The following is a 7707-nucleotide window of genomic DNA, read 5'->3' on the forward strand; positions in this document are numbered from 1 at the left end:
AGAAAGAGAAAGAAGAACAGAAAACAGAGGAAAAACTTCAACTTATATTAGTACCATTAGTTACAAAAGTATTATAATAGTTCCATTTTATTATTTCATTCAACAGTAAACTTGTTTCCTACTGATGCTCCTGCAACTTGTGTCCCAACCTGACCACTCTAATGAAACATTTTGAGAATGCACACACTCACCTTTTTTCTCATGGCCCTATATCTGCACAGATTTTTTCCTCTTCCAAGATTTCTCTATCCCTAGCTCATATCTAAGTTATTTTAGCTACACATTTCTATAAACTGTAGTGTTGCCATGAAATTTCAAGTGGGAAGGATCCTCAGATAAAGCCTGAAGAAGAAGGTTGGCTTAGAAAAGCTTTGTAATTATTTTAAGAAAATTATTGTGTTGTAATGCTCTTCTGCACTTAAGTGATAATCTGGGCAGGGATTCTGCCAAATTACCACCTTCCCATGCCACAGCAAGAAATGAACATCAAGTTTAAAAATGGAATTTTTTCTTAGGTTTGAGGCATTTTATTAAAAAAAAAGATCTGGCACTTATATACATAAACTAATAAGAACTTAAAACATCACACCTTTTCTTAATTTTTTAAGCTTGACTTTCTAGCAAATCTTTAGCTTCATTGATTTTGGCTGCTGTGCAAGGAGATCCTCCCTCATCCAGGTGACTTAAAAGCATAATCTGTCAATGAGCATCTCATATTTTTTTCTTTATTGGCAGCAAGGCTCGTGGCTAGCATTAATACTAGTTCTCATTTAGTCTTTTGGGGTTCAAATCCATCTCTTTAATAACCACAACTGAAGACAGATTTAGGTGGGCTTTGAAAAACTTGTTTTAATTGAGGCTCCATGTGTTTCATGGCTTGCAAAATGTAACACACTGCAAATCCTGGAGAAACAACGGTCATTCTGGATGATAACACTGTACTGGCCATGGCTGTGGCTCAGCTCCTCAGCCTCCTCTAAGAGGATGGTCCAGCCCAGCCCAAAGGTGGCAGCCACCAATGTTCATGCCTCTAGCACACAGCCATGTGGCCACCACCAACAGTCACCAAAACAAAAATGCAATTTTAAATAGTAGTACCATCAAAATTAAATGGTTGTTTTGAACATGTACTTAAATGAACAGAATCATTACTAGATTATAACAGTAGTGTTAAAAAAAAATGCCTCCTCCCATTCTGTCAATTGTTTTTTGGTTTTGTTGACTGTTTCCAAACCACAGTGAGATACCTCCTCACACCAGTCAGAATGGTTAAAATTAAGAAGTCAGGAAATGACAGATGTTGGCGAGGATATGAAGAAAGGGGCAACACACCTACACTGTTGTTGGGAAGGCAAGCTGGTGTAGCCACTCTGGAAAACAGCATGGAGGTTTTAGGAATAAACCTAATCAAAGAGGCAAAGAATCTATACTCAGAAAATTTTAAAGTACTCATGAAAGAAATTGAGGAAGACACAGAGAAATGGAAAAATGTTCCATGCTCATGAATTGGAAGAACAAAGATTGTGAAAATGTCTATGCTATGCTACCTAGAGCAATCTACACGTTCAATACACAATCCCTATCAAAATCCCATCCATTATTTTCAAAATGGAACAAATAATCCTAAAATTTATATGGAACCAGAAAAGACCTCAAATAGCCAGAGGAATATTGAAAAAGAAACCCAAAGTTGGTGGCATCACAATCCCAGACTTCACGCTCTATTATAAAGATGTCATTATCTGGAGCACCTGGGTGGCTCAGTGGGTTAAGGCCTCTGCCTTCTGCTAAGGTCATGATCCCAGGGTCCTGGGATCCAGCCCCGCATCGTGCTCTTTGCTCAGCGGGGAGCCTGGTTTACCTTCTCTCTCTCTGCCTGCCTCTCTGCCTACTTGTGATCTCTGTCAAACAAATAAAATCTTAAAAAAAAAAAAAAAGCTGTCATCATCAAGACAGCGTGGTACTGGCACAAAAACAGACACATAGGTCAATGGAATAGAATAGAGAGCCCAGAAATAGACCCTCAACTCTATGGTCAACTAATCTTCGACAAAGCAGGAAAGAATGTCCAATGGAAAAAAGACAGTCTCTTCAACAAATGATGCCGGGAAAATTGGACAGCCACATGCAGAAAAATGAAACTAGACCATTTCCTTACACCACACACAAAATTAGACTCAAAATGGATGAAGGATCTTAATGTGAGAAAGAAATCCATCCAAATCCTTGAGGAGAACACAGGCAGCAACCTCTTTGACCTCAGCCAGAGCAACTTCTTGAAACATCACCAAAGGCAAGGGCAGCAAGGGTAAAAATGAACTACTGGGACTTCATCAAGATCAAAAGCTTTTGCACAGAAAAAGAAACAGGCAACAAAACCAAAAGACCACTGATAGAATGGGAGAAGATATTTGCAAATGACATATCAGATAAAGGGCTAGTATCCAAAATCTATAAAGAACTTATCAAACTCAACACCCAAAGAACAAAGAATCCAATCAAGAAATGGGCAGAAGACATGAACAGACATTTTGGCAAAGAAGACATCCAAATGGCCAACAGACACATGAAAAAGTGCTCCACATCACTCGGCATCAGGGAAATACAAATCAAAACCACAATGAGATACCACCTCACACCAGTCAGAATGGCTAAATTAACAAGTCAAGAAATGACAGATGCTGGCAAGGATGCGGAGAAAGGGGAACCCTCCTACACTGTTGGTGGGCATGCAAGCTGGTGCAACCACTCTGGAAAACAGCATGGACGTTCCTCAAAAAGTTGAAACTAGAGCTACCCTATGACCCAGCAATTGCACTACTGGGTATTTACCCTAAAGATACAAACGTAGTGATCCGAAGGGGCACATGCACCCGAATGTTTATAGTAGCAATGTCAACAATAGCCAAACTATGGGAAGAACCTAGATGTCCATCAACAGATGAATGGATAAAGAAGATGTGGTATATATATACAATGGAATATTATGCAGCCATCGAAATAAATGAAATCTTGCCATTTGCAACGAAGTGGATGGAACTAGAGGGTATTACTCTAAATTAAATAAGTCAGAGAAAGACAATTATTATATGATCTCTCTGATATGAGGAAATTGAGAGGCAGGGTAGGGGGTTGTTGGGGGGAAGGGAGGGAAAAAATGAAACAAGATGGGACAGGGGAGGGAGACAGTAAGAGACTCTTAATCTCAGGAAACAAGCTGAGGACTGCTGAAGAGGAGTGGGGTGAGGGATAGGGTGGTTGTGTTATGGACATTGGGGAAGGTATGTGCTATGGTAAGTGCTGTGAATTGTGTAAGCCTGATGATTTACAGACCTGTACCCCTGAAGCAAATAATACATTATATGTTAATTTAAAAATTCCTTATATTTTTAAATTAACATATAATACATTATATGTTAATTTAAAAATATCCTTATATTGAATATGGACACATTTTTTCAATATCATGGCTGTCTATAATTTTCTACCAATATAAAGGTCATTCTGTGAAATTATTATTTTTTTAAAGATTTATTTATTTATTTTAGAGAGAGTGTAAGCAGGAGGGGCAGAGGAAGAGGGAGATGAGAAACCGAAGCAGATTCCGTGATGAGCACAGAACTTGAGTTGCGGTTCTATCTCATAATCCTGAGATGATGACCTGAGCCAAAACCAAAAGTTGGCTGCATAGCTGACTGTGCCACCCAGGTGCCCCAACAAAACTATTTTTTAATATCACTATGGAAGCAGTAGTTTATTCATACTGAGAAAAACAGCAATACACACAACCTATAACTTCTAGGCTTGGTTCTATTATTTCAAGGGAAATTAGGAAGAGCCTTTAGCTACCATACCTGGATTTTCAAGCCTGATTGTTTCTCAGTAGTTTCCTTGTTAAAGGGATCCATTACTTGTTCCCTGTTATCCTGGGATATTTAGGATGCATGACTTTAGTCTGCATGTGGAAAGCTTACAGGAACAGAGGGTTAGGAGAAAACAAAGTGAAATGATTTAATATTTATGATACTTTTTTTTTTGCAACAATTAGTTTTTCTTAGAGCCACACAGACTCAGTATTATCCCATTTTCACCTTATTATTTATGTATATGTTTTGTAATAAAATATCACCATTAAAACATGCTCCAAACATTTATTTTACAAAAGATGATTTAATGTGCTTCCTTTGAACTTAATATAATTGCCTTATCATCAGTTAAATCATTATCATCAGATTTAATAAAATATATTCCCAAGATTTCAGTAATTATAAAGAGGGACACTCATCTAATCATATTATAATTTTTCCTTTGTCAAAATTTCTATATTTTAATATATTGCAATAAATAAAATGCTTCCTGTTATTTTCCATGAAACCATAGGAAAACACAGCCAAATTATCTGAGGATGAACTGAGAATCAATGAGCTACAAATGATCTAAGTAGCCATTTATCCTGATTTTAGCCATTGCTATGGATTATAAGTAAACCTAAATTATCACTGAAGGACTGTCATATAGTTACAGTTTGAATGATTTCAGTGACAGGTGTTTCATTACACAGGAAGGAAACCTCCACACTTTGTTATTTTAAAAACTCTAATTTTAGAAGGATCATCTTATATTAAAACAATTCCTACCTTTCTTTAATTTTTACTGATGATTTATATTAGCAGTTATGTATTTTTTATTAGTTTCCGAGGTGGAATTTAGTGAATCATTGCTTGCACACAACACCCAGTGCTCATTACATCAAGTGTCCTCCTTAATGTCTGTCACCCAATTATTCTTACCCCCCACCTCTCCTCCAGCAACCCTCAGTTTGTTTCCTAGAATTTAGCATCTCTTATGATTTGCCTCCCTCTTTATTTTCATCTTATTTTATTTTTCCTTCCCTTCCCCTATGTTCATCTGTTTTTGGTTCTGATGAATCGATAAAGATGTGGTAGATATATACAATGGAGTATCAGCCATCAAAAAGAATGAAATCTTGCCATTTGCAATAATGTGGCTGGAACTAGAGTGTATTATGCTAAGCAAAATAGGTCAGTCAGAGAAAGACAAATACTGTATGACTTCACTCAGGTGAATTTTAAGAAATAAAACTGTTAAGCAATCATTTAGTGTAAGCTTGACATTTCTGAATGACAACCTCTCTAATATTAAGGACCATCACCTCCTTCCCTAAGTATCTTATCTCCATCAATATTTCTATATATTTCTTATGGCCTCCTGCCCTTGCCACATATCTTTTTCCTTTTCCTTGGATATGTATTCTTATTGCATCTAGCTAATCTTTCTATATTGCCCTTGCCTGATACTATATAGCCATGACTATCCCATAAAGGAGTTTCCCATGTCAACAGTAAAGCGGACCTACTCTCACTTAAGAGGATGAAAATAAAGCAACTCCATTTCTCTAAGTTTCTTAAAAGAAATGTAGAGTTCCCTGATTTAAAGCAAGAAAAAAAATGATATGATAACATTTATTTGCTTTTTTATTTTTTAAAGATTTTTATTTATTTATTTGATATGGTGGGGGGGACAAGCAAGGAAGGGTAGCAGCAGAGGGAGAAAGAGATGTGGCTCTCCTGATATTGAGAGAGCCGGATGCTGGACTCCATCCCAGGACACTGGGATCATGACCTGAACTGAAGGCAGATGGTTAACTGACTGAGCCACCCAGGCACTTCCCCCATATTTAAAAAAATATATATATATATATTATTATTATTATTTTAACATTTAATGTAATATTTACCCCAGTGATACAGGTCTGTGAATCATTAGGCTTACAAATTTCACAGCACTCAACATAACACATACCTTCCCGAATGTCCATCACCCAGCCACCCTATCCCTCCCATCTACCTCCAGCAATCCTCAGTTTGTTTTGTGAGATTAAGAGTCCCTTATGTTTTGTTTCCCTCCAGATCTCATCTTGTTTCATTTTTTCCCTCCCTACCCCCCCCATAATCCCCTACCCTACCTCTCAAGCTCCTCATATCAGAGAGCTCATATGATAACTGTCTTTCTCTGATTGACTTATTTCACCCAGCATAATACCCTCTAGTTCCATCCACATCATTGCAAATGGCCAGATTTTGTTTTTTTTGATGGCTGCATAATATTCCATTGTATGCATATGTGTATGTATACATATATATGTGGCGGGTGTGTGTGGGTGTGTGTGTGGGTGTGTGTGTGGGTGTGCACATACCCACACACACACACATATACACATATATCACATCTTCTTTATCCATTCATCTCTTGGTGGATATCTAGGTTCTTTCCATAGTTTGGCTATTGTGGACATTGCTACTATAAACATTCGGGTGCATGTTCAGATCACTACATTTGTATCTTTAGGGTAAATGCCTGGCAGTGTGATTGCTAGGTCATAGGGTAGCTCTATATTCAACTTTTTGAGGAACTTCCATACTCCATACATTGGAGAGATGACTGTGCCACCCTATCCAATTTTCCCTACACCATTTATTTTATTTACTTATTTTTTTACTTTTTTATTTATTTTATATATTTTATATACTTTATTTTTTATTTATTTTATTTACTTATTTTTTTAAGATTTTATTTATTTATTTGACAGAGAGAGATCACAAGTAGTCAGAGAGGCAGGCAGAGAGAGAGGGGTTCTTTGCTGTGCAGGGAGCCCAATGCAGGGCTCGATCCCAGGATCCTGAGATCATGACCTGTGCCGAAGGCAGAGGCCTAACCCATTGTGCCATCCAGGAACCTCTGTATTTACTTATTTGACACAGAGAGAGAGAGCACAAAGAGGATGAGCAGGAGAGGGAGAGAGAGAACTTATTTTTTATTAAAATAGCAAATGAAGGGGACAAAGACTTAACAAAACTCTCCTGAACTCTATCTCCGACAGAAATATGTACAAAATAAGTACATGAACTCTGTAAATGTAGGCAATTATTTTTTACAGAACATGTTTCAAAAGTTCTATGATGCCAAAACAACACATACATCAATGGAACAGAACAGAGACCCCAGAAATTGACCCTCAACTCTATGGTCAACTAATCTTCGACAAAGCAGGAAAGAATGTCCAATGGAAAAAAGACAGTCTCTTCAACAAATGATGCCGGGAAAATTGGACAGCCACATGCAGAAAAATGAAACTAGACCATTTCCTTACACCACACACAAAATTAGACTCAAAATGGATGAAGGATCTTAATGTGAGAAAGAAATCCATCCAAATCCTTGAGGAGAACACAGGCAGCAACCTCTTTGACCTCAGCCAGAGCAACTTCTTGAAACATCACCAAAGGCAAGGGCAGCAAGGGTAAAAATGAACTACTGGGACTTCATCAAGATCAAAAGCTTTTGCACAGAAAAAGAAACAGGCAACAAAACCAAAAGACCACTGATAGAATGGGAGAAGATATTTGCAAATGACATATCAGATAAAGGGCTAGTATCCAAAATCTATAAAGAACTTATCAAACTCAACACCCAAAGAACAAAGAATCCAATCAAGAAATGGGCAGAAGACATGAACAGACATTTTGGCAAAGAAGACATCCAAATGGCCAACAGACACATGAAAAAGTGCTCCACATCACTCGGCATCAGGGAAATACAAATCAAAACCACAATGAGATACCACCTCACACCAGTCAGAATGGCTAAATTAACAAGTCAAGAAATGACAGATGCTGGCAAGGATGC

The 7707-nt window shown here is 37.6% G+C and overlaps 1 pseudogene; it reads right to left on the reverse strand.

The window, feature by feature from the left end:
• Positions 1–603: 603 nt before the first annotated feature.
• LOC111146962 lies at positions 604–949 on the reverse strand (annotated as a pseudogene).
• Between the last annotated feature and the right edge of the window lie 6758 nt (positions 950–7707).

Source organism: Enhydra lutris, unplaced genomic scaffold (assembly GCF_002288905.1).
Source record: "Enhydra lutris kenyoni isolate GAN:26980312 unplaced genomic scaffold, ASM228890v2 scaffoldscaffold2, whole genome shotgun sequence".
Classification (NCBI taxonomy): Eukaryota; Metazoa; Chordata; class Mammalia; order Carnivora; family Mustelidae; genus Enhydra; species Enhydra lutris.